General features: G+C 45.7%; 1 pseudogene; it reads left to right on the top strand.

Moving 5' to 3' along the window:
- Positions 1-2,341: 2,341 nt before the first annotated feature.
- Positions 2,342-16,802, top strand: part of LOC109462282 — an 18,623-nt pseudogene continuing 4,162 nt past the window's right edge.

Genomic DNA, 16,802 nt, shown 5'->3' with positions numbered 1-16,802 from the left:
AATGGTCGTAACTTCGGACAACTTCAGACAACTTCTGCCACTCTAACTTCTGCTTCTTCTAGTGAAATAATGAAATAGAGACATGCTCTCTCATCTAGAGGATTAATAAGATAGAGGAACACTATCTCATTAATTCCCTAGTAAGAGAAGATAAGAATAAACATACAATTATTTGAGATAGATTGGCGCAATGTAATGCGACAACGTGTTAATGGGTTGTTATCATATATAAATGTAGTTATCACGTATTTCCCTTCAAGTATTAATATCATTCTGAACTATATAAGAAAGATAACTTTAGTTCTAACATGGAGTTAGATGGTTTTAAAAAGAAAAATGTACGATATGTGTGCACATACGTACAACAGTCATGTCATTGTGATCAGTATTTATTCTACTCTACAGTTATGTACGCATGGAAACCGAGGTTGGTATCAAATCTGTGTCATTTAACTAACGGACTACCGTTAACGTTGCTGTACTAGTTTTTTAAAAAAGTATGTAGTTACTAGTTCTTGAATCCATTGAAAACGAGGCAGTTTTCGGTTAAGCTTATAAATCTAAGTTTTAATGTCCACCATTCGGCCTGTTAATGGCTTCTGTGAAGATTTATTGCCCATTGTATAAACTTGCCATGGTACGTGTTTTCTGTATGTTGATGTATGGTCGATCACGTGCTTTCTGTTTGATCACTTTGGTCATCTTCATCGTGGTCTTCATCATATAACAGCACAACATTCCTTGTAAGGCCATGTTGATTTCATTATTATGGATGACATCCTCTGGAAACCCCAATACTGATGCGAGCGTGCGAATAAAAAGTTTGGCCCCCAAAAAAAGTTGCTTTCGTTCTGAAATCTACGTGGTTTTGGAGGTTCAACAAATGACACAGAGTATGGTTTGGCGAATATTGTAGTTTTCAAATTCAATTTCATTTGATTTTGGCATTCTAGGACATTGGTATCGTTTTCCAGTGTTTATTTTTTTCAACTTACGGTATATATTTGCTCATTTTGCAAATGTTTTGTACGATTTACTGTATGGTCGAAAACCTTTTTTTGGGGGGGAAACTGCAGAAAATTCATGCGCGCGCGGATGTCATCCATATAATCAAATCAACATGGCCTAACCACATCACCGCTAGCGACCAGCCAGAGCAGACGTCAACGTCACCGCTCCCGCTCATCGCCGCGATTTTCTGATAAAACTCAGTAAAGAATTGTTAGAAAAATTCAAATCTTTATTGAGGTTTGTCAGAAAATCGCTGTTTGCAAGCTTCTGATTAACCAACTTAGCATGCAGCTTTCCCCATTTCCCCATATGTTTTTTTAATCTTTTCACAACTGAGCAATTATGTACAATAAAGATAAAGTGTGACACGTTTAAAAAACATCTAACGAAACAAAACTTAAATCTTTATTTTGAAAAACATAACGGTACATCTTTGCAATCAACAAAAGGGTATTAAAAATAATATTGGACACTCTGAGAAGCTACCAAGTATTATAATCTTGGTAATATTGAAACCTTGTTGGAAGTAAAGTACCCTGTTGGTTGTTGAACATGAAGACAATTTTAGAGGAGTCCGGCTATGCCTGCCTATATACACACGAGTATATCAACAAACCATTCCATCTGCATGAACAAAGATTAAAAAATATGTTCATCCCAAAATTCAACTCAGCACTACAAGCACAAGGACAAAGACAAAGAGAAAATCAAGGCAACAAACTGAGAACATACAAAACATTCAAAGTACTATACGACAGAGAACCAAATTTTGATTCCAAAACCACAGAGCCATGTGTAAACTCCGTATTAGCGACCATCCCCTACACATAGAATCTGGCAGGCATAGCCGTACACCGTTACAAGATAGACTATGTAAATTCTGTAACAATTCTTGTATTGAAGATGAATCGCATTTTATGCTTGACTGTATATTAATATTATATGATAACGAACGTAAATCACTGTTCAGTTCAATTAAGATCGACAAAACATTATCAGAAGGTAGCCTCCTTCGCAGACTTGTTGGGTGGAATCCGGATCCATACGTGAACGCTGTGTCTTTAGTTTACGTGACTGGAGACGTTAGAAATCTGCTGCAAGTCCTTGTCTAAATTTTCTCTACTGTACATAATTTATTCCATGTATCCGCATGTATGTATACGTACATACATACATGCGAAACGAATATGATTTGATTCAGGTCAGTGTTAAAATTGGTATCCATACTCACCCCCTCCCCACCGCCTAAAGGCTGTTAACGTTCTAGAACTCAAAACTAGCACCAGAAGTCGTCAGTGATGTCATAGAACAGTACAACAGACGTTGAAAACACATCGCCGCGAACCTCCAGCCAGAGCAGACGTGAACCTTCACCGCTCCAGCTCACCGCCGCGATTTTCTGACCAAAATCAATAAAGATTTGTCTTTCACTAACAATTCTTTATCCACAGCTCGTTCGAGACCGCAGGGCTTAAGGTGAGACCATAATTTGTTGTATTTTTACTGTTGTCTATGAAAAATAAACACACAGATATTGTCACTGCGGACAGCCCCACTAACAGCATGTTGCTGCGGCGCGCTGCCGGGACGTACAGCTGGTTTATCGCACGTTAGATTTTCTGCACGTCTGCACGAAACTAGAAGGTAAATCCGTGGACTCGCGTAGCAAGTCAAAGTCAAGAAAATCGAAATACTAGTATGTAATGCCTATAAAATGTGATATGATTGCGAGCGCGGCGAAGTTCAGTGCATTAACAAGCGTAGTTAACATCAGCGAACATCAACCAACTCAAGGTAGGTACGACTCGCGTGGGTTACGTACTTGTACTAGTAGACAATTAATAAAAACTAAGACATTAGAGACTATAGGAACTAGTGAGTAAAGTTTTCATTTCAGGTGAACGCGACCTGCCGTGACAGGACGGCACTGCAGGCGCCACCTGCCGTGACAGGACGGCACTGCAGCTGATAGCTGATAGTTGCAGTTTCGTCCTGTCGCGGCAGGTGGCGCCTCATGGCGACACTTTGCAGCGAGAGCCGTTGCTATGGTATAGAACAATTACCGGGCATTCCAGTCTCCACGCCGTACTAGGGGACGAAATAAAACCAATTATACTTCAATGTCACATCTGATTCAATAGAGGAACGTGGTCCCATCAATTCACTAGCTAAAGAAGATTTAGTTCTTTTTAAATCATGAGATGCTCTCTCATCTAGAAGATTGATAAGATAGAGGAACACTATCTCATTAATTCCCTAGTAAGAGAAGATAGGAATTATTTGAGACAGATTGGCGCAGTGTAATGCGACAACGTGTTTATGGGTTGTTATCATATATAAATGTAGATGAAATATTGCTAATTGACCACTAATATTAACAGGCCGAATTCTAGGACACTGGTATCGTTCTCCAATGTTTTTTTTTTCAACTTACTTACTCGCGGCGATGTGGTCAGGCCATGTTGATTTGATTATATGGATGACATCCGCGCGTGCATGAATTTTCGGCAGTTTCCAAAAAAAGTTTTCAACCATATTGTAAATCGTACAAAACAGTTGCAAAATAAGCAAATATATACCGAAAGTTGCGAAAAATATTGGAAAACGATACCAATGTCGTAGAATGCCAAAATCAAACAAAAGGGACGAAAATGTAAATAAATCAATTTGAAGAGTAGATTCGTCGCCATACCATACTCTGTGTTATGTCATTTGTTCAACCTTCATGACCTCGTAGATTTCATAATGACAGCAACTTTTTTTTGCCAAACTTTTTTTATTCGCACATTCGCATCAGCTTTGGGGTTCCCAGAGGATGTCATCCATATAATCAAATCAACATGGCCTAATTTACATGCTTCACCTCTACACATTAGCCCTTCACTAGTTTCATTGTAACGTACTCTACCAGCCAACATTTCCACTACAAGGATAAACAAATAGGGTGATAACGGACATAAACTCTAAAAGGTTCTGACAAGTGTCCTTGATTAAGTATTCTACTTGTAATCTCTGTGTACATGATAGTAACCCACTGAAGATTTTCCAAAACCAAATACCTCCAATACAAAATCTAATCTTATTTTGTCAACGGCCTTCTCTTTAATAAAGATCAGGCCTTCAACATTTCCCTCATTACAATATTCAATCATTTCCAATACTTTTCTAATATTGTCACAGTAGTACTTATTGATCTACCATACAAAAAGCCAGTTTGGTGCACATGTCGAAGACCGGATATTACTTTTAGTACTTTTTTCATCCTCAATCCAATACAATCTTTGGACAAAATTCGCGTATCACATGGTAATAAAGTAAGAGGTCGCTAATTACTTAAATACATAGGGTTTTTATCGTGTCCAGTTGCATCTTGTTTTAACGCGTACAGGAGCGAAATAATCCCTTCCTTTTGGGTTTTAGAGAGTTGGTCAGTGTTATATACATCATTGTAAAGAAAATGTAACTTTCTGACGAACAATCAATCGACCAAAAGTGGTTTATTTATATTTATTGATAATAAAAGGCATTGCAGCTGCATTGTGCCTTCTGTACATGTCATGTATTGCACATTTATTTACACAATAGAATAGTACATATAAAATATTGAAACAATGAAATAATACATAAGTACTAGATTTGCTTATGCCTTGCTTGCATAAGCCAGTTTCGACTTCTTTTAGCTCATTTAGTAATGTTCAGGAGTCGCAACAGCGATGGTACAGGATTATTCCTTAAATCTAGCAGTACGACTGACTGTTCGATAAACTTGCCATGACACGTGTTTTCTTTATGTTGATCACGTGTTTGTAGTATGCGCGATCACGTGCTTTCTGTTTGATCACGTTGGTCATCTACACGTGATCTTCATGGCCTGTATTAAATAAGTTTACGTGACTTGAGACGTTAGAAATCTGCTGCAACTCCTTGCAATGCCTTTTTCTCTACATAATTTACTCCATTGATGCGAAACGAACATTCATGATTTGATTCAGGCCAGTGTTTAAATCTTGATATCCATACTCGCCCCCTCCTCACTGCCTAAAGGCTGTTCTAGAACCCTAAACCAGCCATCAGTTGTTGTCAGTGACGTCATAGAACAACACAACATTAGTTGTAAACACATCGCCGCCAGTCGTCAGCCAGAGCAGACGTGAACGTCCCCGCTCCAGCTCACCGCCGCGATTATCTTTGAGAATTCAATAAAGATTTGAATTTTTCTTAACAATTCTTTATCCACAGCTCGTTCGAGACCGCAGGGCTTAAGGTGAGACCATAATTTGTTGTATTTTTCCTGTTGTCTATGAAAAATAAACACACAGATATTGTCACTGCGCACAGCCCCACTAACAGCATGTTGCTGCGGCGCGCTGCCGGGACGTACAGCTGGTTTATCGCACGTTAGATTTTCTGCACGCCAGCACGAGACTAGTGAGTAAATCCGTGGACATTTGTGGCTCGCGTAGCAAGTCAAAGTCACGAAAATGGAAGAATGTAGTGCCTTTGGAAACAATATTGCGAGCGCGGCGATTGTTCAGTGCATTAACAAGCGTAGTTAACATCAGCGAACATCAATCAACTCAGGGTAGGTACGGCTCGCGCGGGATATGTACTAGTAACAGTATAAAGTGATTAAAACATAAGATATTAGATAGAAGTTCATAGAACTATAGTTGGTAAAATTTATATTTCAGGTGTAAGCTATAAGCTGCAGTGCCGTCATGTTACGGCAGGTGGCGCCACATGGCGACACTTTGCAGCGAGACTCGTTCTACAGAACAACGGCCGGGCATCCTAGTAACCAACACCGTGCTAGAGGACGAACAAATAAAACCTTTGAGTCTTTAATGAATCCATCTGATTACTGAGTGGTTCTATATACTAGTAGGAACGCTATCTCATTAATTCACTAGCTAGAGAAGATTTAGTTCTTCTTCTAGAGAAATAATGAGGTAGAGGTGTGCTCTCTTATCTTAGGAATTAATGAAATAGAAACACTATCTCATTAATTCTCTAGTAAGAGAAGATAGGAATTAGTTGACACAGATTGGCGCAGTGTAATGCCAAAACGTGTTTATGGGTTGTTATCATGTATAATGTAGTTATCTCGTATTTCCTTTCGAATATTTCTCTGAACTAAATGAAAGATAACTATATGATTCTTAATACAAACTGTACGATATGTGAGCACAACAGCTATATCATTGTGAGGATTTTACTAGTATGTAATCTACTCTACAGATAGACATGGAAACAGAGACTTTTGTAACGACTTCCTTGTTTTTAAAAAGTATCTATGCAGTAGTTCTTGAATCCATGTGAAAGAGAGCCAGTATTCTACTCAGTCTATGTGAAAGTGTGGAAGTTTCAATCATTGAATTGAGCAAGGACATTCTAAACAGTATATAATGTCCTTGAATTGAGTAACGTTGACAGTTCATATGTACAGTACCTTTTTCGATACCATGTTGAAGGACTACAGTTTTTTTTGCCTACAAATAATGTGCACACATCCACTGTGTACGTACCCAAGTGTACGTTATGTAAGCTCCGACGGAATTTGTATTGGACTCAAATCAATCTTGATCTTTTGTATGATAATCGCTGAAAATTGATTTCCCTTTTTCTATATCCCAAAGCTGTTTCAGAAACACCGGGATTTATATTAATGTAGGCCCTAAACATCTTGTAAAATATTGTGTTATCATAGTCTCTGAAAAGCTTGATTGAAGTAATTTTCACACATAATCAGACAAGAGAGAGAGCGGGTTTGGGTGATGTGGAAAGAGTCTTATCTATCAACTAAACTGAGTCTGAATTTTGGACGTTTTATTATCGGCTATTCCAAGATCAGGGTGTACACTTGGGCCAATTTTCAAGTTTCAAAATTTTCCACTTTCAGTACAGATACCATGATACCATGCATGGTGCTTTTTTTAAATTTTTGGATAGAGATGGGCGGTTTTAAAGTTGCGCTTGCTTCTTTAAACTTCGGTGCATTACTTTACAATGGCACCATACGGACACTGCAGGACACTACAGCTCATTTGATATATATAACAAAACTTGTTGTATCCTGCAAAGATTTATTTCAAATGTGAAATGACGTTACAGAACTAAAAGGAGGGTGCAAGTTTCTTTGAAAATTACAACATTGTTATAAAAATGTTATTACACTTACATATTTTGCTTATGTGGCATACAATCTCTACACTACACATCTCTACGGACACTACAATATGGTAATTTATGACTGTCATTTTGTTTAAAATGACAACCATTATCAAAGTGGCCTCTGTCATAAGGCCACCGTCTTTAAATGTTTCAGAATATTGGATTTGTAGGTATCCATGGCCTTTATATTCCAATTATTGAGCCATTTTGTACTTTCTACGGACATTACACGTTTGATCGGATAAACAAAACAGGCAACTGAAAGCCATCTGGTATTTTAACCCAAAGTACAAGCAACATCAAGACATATTTTTGTGTGACATATAGATATACTATGTATAAAATGCGAAATGGCCAGTCCTATCACAATTTTGGTTGGTACAAGGAAATATTTTGCCAGAAAATGTAAAAAAAATGCACTGTTTATAACATGTAATACATATTGTTAACGGCAGTCTAGGAAAGAAGATTTTTCAAATCATCACCTAGTTTCCAGCAAAACATATTAGAAAGAGCCAGTCTTATCATACTGCTCAGTTGTTGATTTCATTTTTGGTCAGAACGTACCAATAGCTTCTTATTTCACAAATTGCTTATTTTCAAGTGCAACAGTGCAACAGTATAACGTATATTTTATGGCAATTTTGGGCATAAAATTTGTCCTAGCATAATGTTTTAAACAGCTATCTACCAAAAAGGGTCAGGACTATCTGGAGAATACTTGTACTTAGATGATATGATTAACAGAATGTAATGAATATTTAGTGAGAATGATATAACAGTGCAGGACGCCATTCATACACCCTGATCTTGGAATAGCCGAGAGTATGCACATAAATTGTCATCTCTCTCTCTCTCTTAAAATTTTTGTTATCGGAAGAGCGCTAGCGGGACTATTAACCAAACTATCCGCGTGTGATGGTGTGATTTGTCATCTGAAAGACTGAAATAACTTTCATCCAAGATTTCTTTGTAAAATATGGTGAGATTTCCTGTAGACACTAAGCACGCAAGTTATTTTTTTAATCTTAAAGGAGTACGAAAGTCCAGAAGGAAATACTACTTTCCGGTAGATTGTGCTGCAATAAATACATAACTAGCCAACTTTATACATGCATAATTTTGCTTGTACGACTTTACGCGGCGCATGTTTGTAAAGCGATATCAATATCATTTTCCCCCATGCTGAGCCACAGCCGCTACACCGGGAAACTTTGGATTATGCAATGCTCATACACTTCAAGCCAACATAAACATTTTTTGGCGAAAACGATAGGAGACAAGCACACCAATAAGCTGATTATTGAGAACATGCTTGCTTTACTTTGCTCGACCTCTAGCTTGGCTATAATGTCAGGATGTCTAATGCAGTGAACTGCCAGTTTGATCCTACGTGTTTTGATTTTCTCAATTTATTTGCATGTAACGTTAAATGTTAAGTTGAACAGATAATTAGATTATGCCACGTATGGAAAAGATAATTCGATCACGCCGTATTTTTCATCGTCAATATTTTTGGCATACATAAGAACACTAAGAAGGCCGATGGTTGGCAAGATATCAAAGAACACAAAACAGTTCGATTTTTTCTTATCGTCCCCGAAATTAGGTCAGTAACGTAACTTTCTTGGTCAAGACATAGACACCAATGGAGTTGCGTGGTGTATTCTGGGATAGTTTTGAGGGTATTTGGGGAGTTTGTCCTGGATTCGATGCATTTTAAGACTTGCGCGCATAATGGGTATTTTATTGTATGCTGTAAAGTAATACTAGTATGCATTTTTCACTTCCTAAGATTAATGGCTGTCGGAATATAGCACTCCCTTCTGGACTTTAGTACTCCTTTAAGACAAGTATAATTCCATCCCTAGAGTTGGGTTTTTCATTTGAATTCCGACGGCCACCGATGTAAGGATTTTGCGTTCAAGTAGAAGAGCTGGAGTCCCGCCTCTTTCTCATTCACACACACTCTCTCTTTCTCTGTCAGATGTATGGAAATGTATGCATCAGAACTTGAAATATTGTCACCGGTATCGGTATTGGGCAACCATTTGATCTATTGGTGTCGACTGAATATGGCATTGTCAGCGGTATTTTCCCCTCCTCCCGTTAAATAAACATGAAAAATACGTTTTTGAGGAACATGAGAGTTATACATAAAAATTTACAGAAGGGACAATCTCTCAAATTCCGTCATGGAGCTTTCTGACTTGACCGCTTCTCTACTCATGACAAACATGTGCAACTGCAGCCGCAAGACCAGTGAAGTACAGTAGTGAAGCTGTTGCACTAGCAGATTCACCCGCCAGGAGGCGCTATTTCACTTCGAGATCAACATCAACTTCGTCATGTCTGGCTGCATCAGCCACGATACCGATCCACCCTAGGTGTAGATCAGGTCTGTCCAAAAAGTAAACCATCACATTTTAGCGATGAAAAAAAATGGTCATTCAAATTTGCACTCGTGAATGCGTAACTTGTGAAAATAGTTAAAAACAGTGGATGTCAAATCATATTCTTCTTCATGCTCGAGCAAGTACTTATAATTTTTCTCTCCTTCTCCGAAGGACGACGTGCCATCTCTTTGTCCAAGGCAGCTTTGGTAGATTTCGGCAGACTTCGGCAACCCTCGTCAACTCCCGCCAACTAACATCACCGACGAGAGCCAAGTTCGCCCGTCCGAAGCAAACTAAAGACTCATTATAGTTCATGAATAGACTGTTATGTTGTTGTAAAAAGTTTCCAAAATCCAAAAAAATGAATAGAATAGATGATAAGTTAGATACTGGCGCTAGTGCTAGTGCTAGTAATGTTAGTAATAGTGTTGGGCTAGGTCCCTCACTAAGCGTTACGCGCCCCTCCCCTGCGCAGTCTAACACCGATGTATCGAAATATGCAGAGGAACTGAGTAAAGACCCTACAGTCCTCCGCAGCGCGAACAGCATCAGCAGGCTGTTCAAGGGTGGCTCCAAAAACAACGTCACCACCATTTTTGCGAAAAACCTGATCGAATCCGCTACGGAAGACTTGCAGATTGAAATTGAATCTTGCTCGTCTATGTCCAGCGGCAGTTGTGAGTCTGGTATGGACATGATGGACTCCGTTCTTAACATAACCGGACTCATCCACGCCGAGAAAAACCGAATCAAGGGCGAACGGTCAAGGGAGGATGTCGGTCTCCTCTCGCAGATCGCGAAGTTCAAGCCGGAGTTTCGTGCAACGACCGAGACTCACCAGAGAGAGAGTACTCACGAGCTCACGCAGAGACGTGACTCTCAGGGACATGACACAATGGCTTACCTCCACAAGGGGTACTCGCTGACTAGGCTCTCAGATCTGAGACAGGGAAAGATCCGAACCGTGACAGGGAAGACACTGCGGATTAAGTGCTCCAAGGAAACGAATCCTCCGCCAGAAGATGATCTACAACGCCAGACAGGAGTTGGCCCCTCCGAAAAAGAAGAAGTTCAAAACCGTCGCTAAGGCGGTCGCCTGGACCGTCAGAAATAGGCTGGCGTTCATGAAGGGTGACCAAAAAACCAAGGAACAGGAGGAAGAGGAGAAGCTACAGAAGTTGGCAAAGATCACCGTCAGAAACGTCATCAAAAACGCCGTCAAGAAGGTTGAGTTAGAGGAGAGGAAGGAGGCCATAAGGGAAGAAAGGCGCCGTCGAGCCAACCGCAGAAAGATCACCAAGACTCCGAACTACTTCGGGGAGCTGGAGGACTTTCCCGACCCGACCCCGTGGGTGCAAAAGTACGACAAGAACCACAACAAGGACAACAAAGCGCTGACGTACCTGGTCCGAGAGATCCAGAGGGACATCAAGGAGAACGAGTTAGGCCCTCCACCACCCGGCCTGGAGCTGCCGTGCAGCAACCTCTCCCTGAGGCACTCCAAACACTCCGATCTCAACCTGGCGCGTCATGGGGACGACACTGAGGAGGAGCCGACCATCCTCAGCGGGCGAAAGAATTCCACCATCCACTTCGGAGACATCACAAAGATTGAAGACTCCGACACTTCTGAAGTAAGAGAAGAAGATAAACTCAGCATCGCCGCTGGAGGAGCCCCTGCTGAGCCGCAAACACTCAAGTCCGCACTGAAGCCCTCGAAGACCGACATCCCTCGAACTGGGAAAGAGTCGACGAGCAAGCCAGATTATCTTGGCGGGAAATCTGGCAGCTCAAGTGTCACCCGAGAGGCAAAGGGAGCTGGAATGATCGGGCTCTTCCCGGCAACCGATATCCCTTCCAGTAAGAAGTCCCCTAAATCGGGTGGGATCCTCAAGGACGACAAGAAAAAGGGTGTCAAGGGTTCTGTCCAGAAGGGCCAGGGTACCGAGATGTCCCCCGCTCTCACCGATGAGACGCGCACTCAAGCAAGGCAGTCCTCAAGCCAGGACGCAGAAGTCGCCCTCAGCTCGGCCGCTGCAGATGAGCCCGTGCCCATCTGGACGAAGGCGCCCAAGGAGAAAAAGTCGTGGACCTCTCAAGACAAACCACGAGACATGACCGACCCTAGAGTCGACGCTCCTTACATGTTGCGCTCTTTGACCGAAGTCCGGTCAGGTAAAAGCGCAGAAGAAATGGAAGAGCCTCCCCCTGCGCCAAGAAGTTCCGAATGTCTTATTAAGGGCGTGGAAGGCCTGAGTTCCTCATCTGGATCGTCCGGAGGGACACCTGACGCAGAACCAGTCGGGAAGATGCCTGCCCAAAGGCAAGCAGGGCGGCCCAAAGAAGGCGCTAGAGTCAGAGCCACGGCCGTGGCAGACTCGGGGGCCAGTGGTACCCTACAGTGCGGACGACGGCGTCAGGACAGCCGTTCAAAAAATCACGGTCGCCGTGACAGAAGGGATGATGGCGACGAACCCTCACCTCCGCATTCTGAACCGCGCCGTCTCGATCGTGACCCCGTGGTGCAGGCAACCGAGGCCATGCTCTTCCACCCGACACTTCTAGGAGACCTGATACACCAGGTCAACCATACGTACAACACGGTGGAGGCTACCACACTGGGGCTTACACGGTACTTCACTGCCATCATGTCGGGCGTCCTGACAAGAGTATCAGGCTTGATGCCTTTGATTGGTGCTACAGAAGAAGACGGCCTGCCCACACTTCCCTCAAACGCTCCTGTCGACAGGACGAACACAGCAACGTCGACTGGCAAAAGACTGATGGAAATCAAGGCGTCTCCACCGCCTTCTGAGTCCGGTGTCACCGATCAGAAGGGTACAGCCGAACAGTCACGCCGGAAGAATAAGCTGTCCAAAGGGCGCTATCCAGTACGTGGAGAATCGCCAGGAATAAAGGAGTCGGTGCCGACCGCAAGTATGCCTCGAAAATCAAGCATTCCTTGCATGGAAAGGGACCAGGTGAAGCCCCACACTGCGGCACAAAGTAGAAAGACAGGGAAGCCAGACAGCACGGAAGGGGCCAAGAAACGTTCAGAGATAAAACAATCCCCTCCAAAGGAAAAGAAGACAGAGAAGTCTGAGAGCCAAGAGGCAGAGGGCATAATCTGGAAAGTGCCAGACCGTCGGAGACGCTCTAGTCTTCACCCAGAAGTGGTCAAAGACCTAAAGAGCACTCTCCAACATCGCGAGGAAGGGCGTCAGAAAAAGACGACAGACAAGTCTGACAGCCAAGAGGCTGAAGGCACAATCTGGAAAGTGCCAGACCGTCGGAGACGCTCTAGTCTGAACCCAGAAGTGGTCAAAGACCTGAAGAACACGCTCCGACATCGTGAGGAAGAGCGTCAGGAAAAGGAGCCGACCCTGCACTTCACCTCTCAGTCAAGTGCCGTGTCACAGAAAAGCACCGTCACAAAGTACGGGAAAGGCAAGAAGAAAGACACGACTTCTCAGGAGACCAGTCAGGCGCTGACGAAGACAACATTTGCCTTCACCTCTCCGCCTCCTCCTCCCCCACTGCCGGGCTGTCTCCCAGGAGGCAGCAAGCAAGCAAAGGCCGCTCCTGTTGTGTACACAACGCAGACGGCAGAAGTGGGGCAGCGCGCTGCGGTGAGTTCCCGAGAGGAAGATGGCACAGAGATCTCCACTGAGACTGCCACAATGGCGACGATGATGGAGGCCCAGTTCAGTGCTCCGCCAGCACCCCCACCTCTTCCTCCCCCTGACTACTACCTGTCAGGCGGCGACGAGTCGGACGACGAGACGCTGAAGGAACAGGCACCGCAGCAAGAGTCTGCAATCGTCATCCTGCCACCCAAATACTCGGATCGGTTTCAGAGCCAGGGTTGGAGGCACGTGGAGTTCCACCCCTCCCCACGGAGCAGCGCCGCTAGCAGTGTGGCGGGGAGTGCGCCGTCTTCGCGCGCAAGTTCACCCGCAAACACCCCTCGAAGCGCCAGTCCTGTGAACAGGGATCACGCAGGCCAAGGGGTCCAAAGCGCGGCACTGGCAGCGGCCTTGCGTGATGTCGGAGATAACAGGCATGGCACGATGCAACCTCGAAGGGACAGCCTTGCTTTCCAAATCCACTCCCAGGCGACGAAGCTGAAACACTCCACCACCGTGAGGAGAAAGACGTCCACAGGGGAGACGGAAGACACAGCCGAGACTTCGCACATGGTCGCCACAGTCCAGGCCGGCAGAATCCCCTCACCTCCGCCCCTGCCGTCCTTTAGCCTGGGTTTATCTGCACACCCAGCGTTGGCTATGTCTACTCTGTCACCGATGACGCTAGGCCAAGCCTTGCATGATGCAATTGGAAGAAGGGAACAGGCGGCACCTGGACACATGCCGTCCAGCTCACCTGGAAACGACATCCTTTCCTTCCGACTTCAGTCACAGGCGACGAAGCTAAAACACTCCACCACTGTGAGGAGGAAGACGTCTACAGGGGAAACTGAGGACACGAATGAGGCATCACAGATGGTCGCAACAGTTGAGGCTAGCCGTGTCCCTACACCACCGCCTCTGCCGCCTCTTGGCCTCGGTGCACATTCCCAGATAGCGCAGCCGGCTTCTCTAGCAATTGCCAGCCCTGCGCCAACTATGGGCCTGCTGTCAGCCTCGCCTCTGCCACAGTTCGGTGGACTTGGTGGTCTGACAAGTCACGGCCTGACGGGAGGTACAGCCATGCGCCAGACGTCTACGTCAGCTAAAGTGACACAAAAGACGAGTGTCAAAAAGGGTGACGAAACTGTAGAAAATGTGGCAGAAGCCAGCCAAACTATGGCTACTATGGAGGCTGGTCACATCCCTGCACCGCCACCGCTACCGACTCGGGAGCAACTCAGGCGGGCAAGTCTTGCACAAGCCGTGGTCCACCCGCGGGTGCATGGGGTAAGATTCGGACGAGTCCCCTCGCCCCCAGCTTTGCCGCCAATGGAGTTACTGATGTCCGGAATCTCACATGAATCCGGACTGGTTCCTTCTCCTCCTGCATTGCCACCTATGGAACTTCTAATGTCCGGAATCTCGCAAGGATTCGGAGGAGTCACTCAGCCCCCACAGACTTCAATGTTGTCCCCAGGCCAGGGACAAGGTGGCGGCACGTTTATGCGGAGCACGATGGCTTCCAACAAGATGACGCACAAGACCAAGGTCACAAAGGGCGACGAAACAGTGGAAAATGTGGCGGAGGCAAGCGAAACTTTGGCTACTATGGAGGCTGGCCACATCCCTGCTCCACCACCGCTACCGACTCGGGAGCAACTCAGGCGGGCAAGTCTTGCACAAGCCGTGGTCCACCCGCGGGTGCATGGGGTAGGATTCGGACGAGTCCCCTCGCCCCCAGCTTTGCCGCCTATGGAGTTACTGATGTCCGGAATCTCACATGGACCCGGACTGGTTCCTTCTCCTCCTGCATTGCCACCTATGGAACTTCTAATGTCCGGAATCTCACATGGATCCGGACTGGTTCCTTCTCCTCCTGCATTGCCACCCATGGAACTTCTGATGTCCGGAATCTCACATGGACCCGGGCTTGCCCCTCCTCCTCCAGCGTTGCCACCTATGGAACTTCTAATGTCTGGAATCTCGCATGGGTTCGGAGGAGTCACTCAGCCCCCACAGACTTCAATGTTGTCCCCAGGCCAGGGACAAGGTGGCGGCGCGTTTATGCGGAGCACGACGGCTTCTAACAAAATGACGCACAAGACTAAGGTCACAAAGGGCGACGAAACGGTGGAAAATGTGGCAGAAGCCAGCGAAACATTGGCTACTATGGAGGCTGGTCACATCCCTGCACCGCCACCGCTACCGACTCGGGAGCAACTCAGGCGGGCAAGTCCTGCACAAGCCGTGATACACCCGCGGGTGCATGAGGTAGGATTCGGACGAGTCCCCTCGCCCCCAGCTTTGCCACCTATGGAGTTACTGATGTCCGGAATCTCACATGGCTCCGGACTGGTTCCTTCTCCTCCAGCGCTGCCACCCATGGAACTTCTGATGTCAGGAATCTCACATGGATCCGGACTGGTTCCTTCTCCTCCTGCATTGCCACCCATGGAACTTCTAATGTCCGGAGTCTCATATGGGTTCGGAGGAGTCACTCAGCCCCCACCGACTTCAATGTTGTCCCCAGGTCAGGGACAAGGTGGCGGTACCTTCATGAGGAGCACGACGGCTTCCAACAAAGTAACGCACAAGACTAAGGTAGCAAAGGGCGATGAAACGGTGGAAAATGTGGCAGAAGCCAGCGAAACGTTGGCTACTATGGAGGCTGGCCACATCCCTGCTCCACCACCGCTCCCAACTCCGGAGCAACTGAGGAGATTCAGTCTTGCACAAGCCGTACCTCAGCCTAACATGGCGCTACAAATGGCAGGGCCTTCGGCTCTAGCAATCCCTCAGTCCCCGCCTTCGTTGATGACTCCGGGCCAGGGACAAGGCGGCGGTACCTTCATGAGGAGCACGACAGCTTCTAACAAAATGACGCACAAGACTAAGGTCACAAAGGGCGACGAAACGGTGGAAAATGTGGCGGAGGCAAGCGAAACGTTGGCTACTATGGAGGCTGGTCACATCCCTGCACCGCCACCGCTACCGACTCGGGAGCAACTCAGGCGGGCAAGTCTTGCACAAGCCGTGGTCCACCCGCGGGTGCATGGGGTAGGATTCGGACGAGTCCCCTCGCCCCCAGCTTTGCCGCCAATGGAGTTACTGATGTCCGGAATCTCACATGAATCCGGAAAGGTTCCTTCTCCTCCTGCATTGCCACCCATGGAACTTCTGATGTCCGGAATCTCACATGGATCCGGACGAGTTCCTAATCCTCCTGCTTTGCCACCAATGGAGCTTCTGATGTCTGGAATCTCAGGCTTCCCTGGGCAGGAAGTCTCCCAGGCGTTACCGGGGCCACTGCTGGATCTGGTTGGTGCTGGGGCCAGGCTGCCAGTACCGGATCCAAACAGGCAGTACACTGTCATGACGATGTACTCCACGCAGGGGTCAAACTTGCCTCAGAAGAAAGCTCGGCATGACGAGGGCGATGGACACGGCACGACAGAAGTCGGTGTCGGTGCAAAAACAACCAAGTTCCGCACAAACATCCCAGACCCCCCGCCTTTGCCAGAAATGAATTTTTTGTCCGAAAACCGTATGTCCAACACAAGGGCACGTTTGGACATGAGATAGCGCAGAAAGTGGA

This window comes from Branchiostoma belcheri, unplaced genomic scaffold (assembly GCF_001625305.1).
Source record: "Branchiostoma belcheri isolate BF01 breed outbred unplaced genomic scaffold, Haploidv18h27 scaffold114, whole genome shotgun sequence".
NCBI lineage: Eukaryota > Metazoa > Chordata > Leptocardii > Amphioxiformes > Branchiostomatidae > Branchiostoma > Branchiostoma belcheri.
The sequence above is the reverse complement of the archived record's forward strand: the minus strand, read 5'-3'. Positions and strand labels throughout refer to the sequence as shown.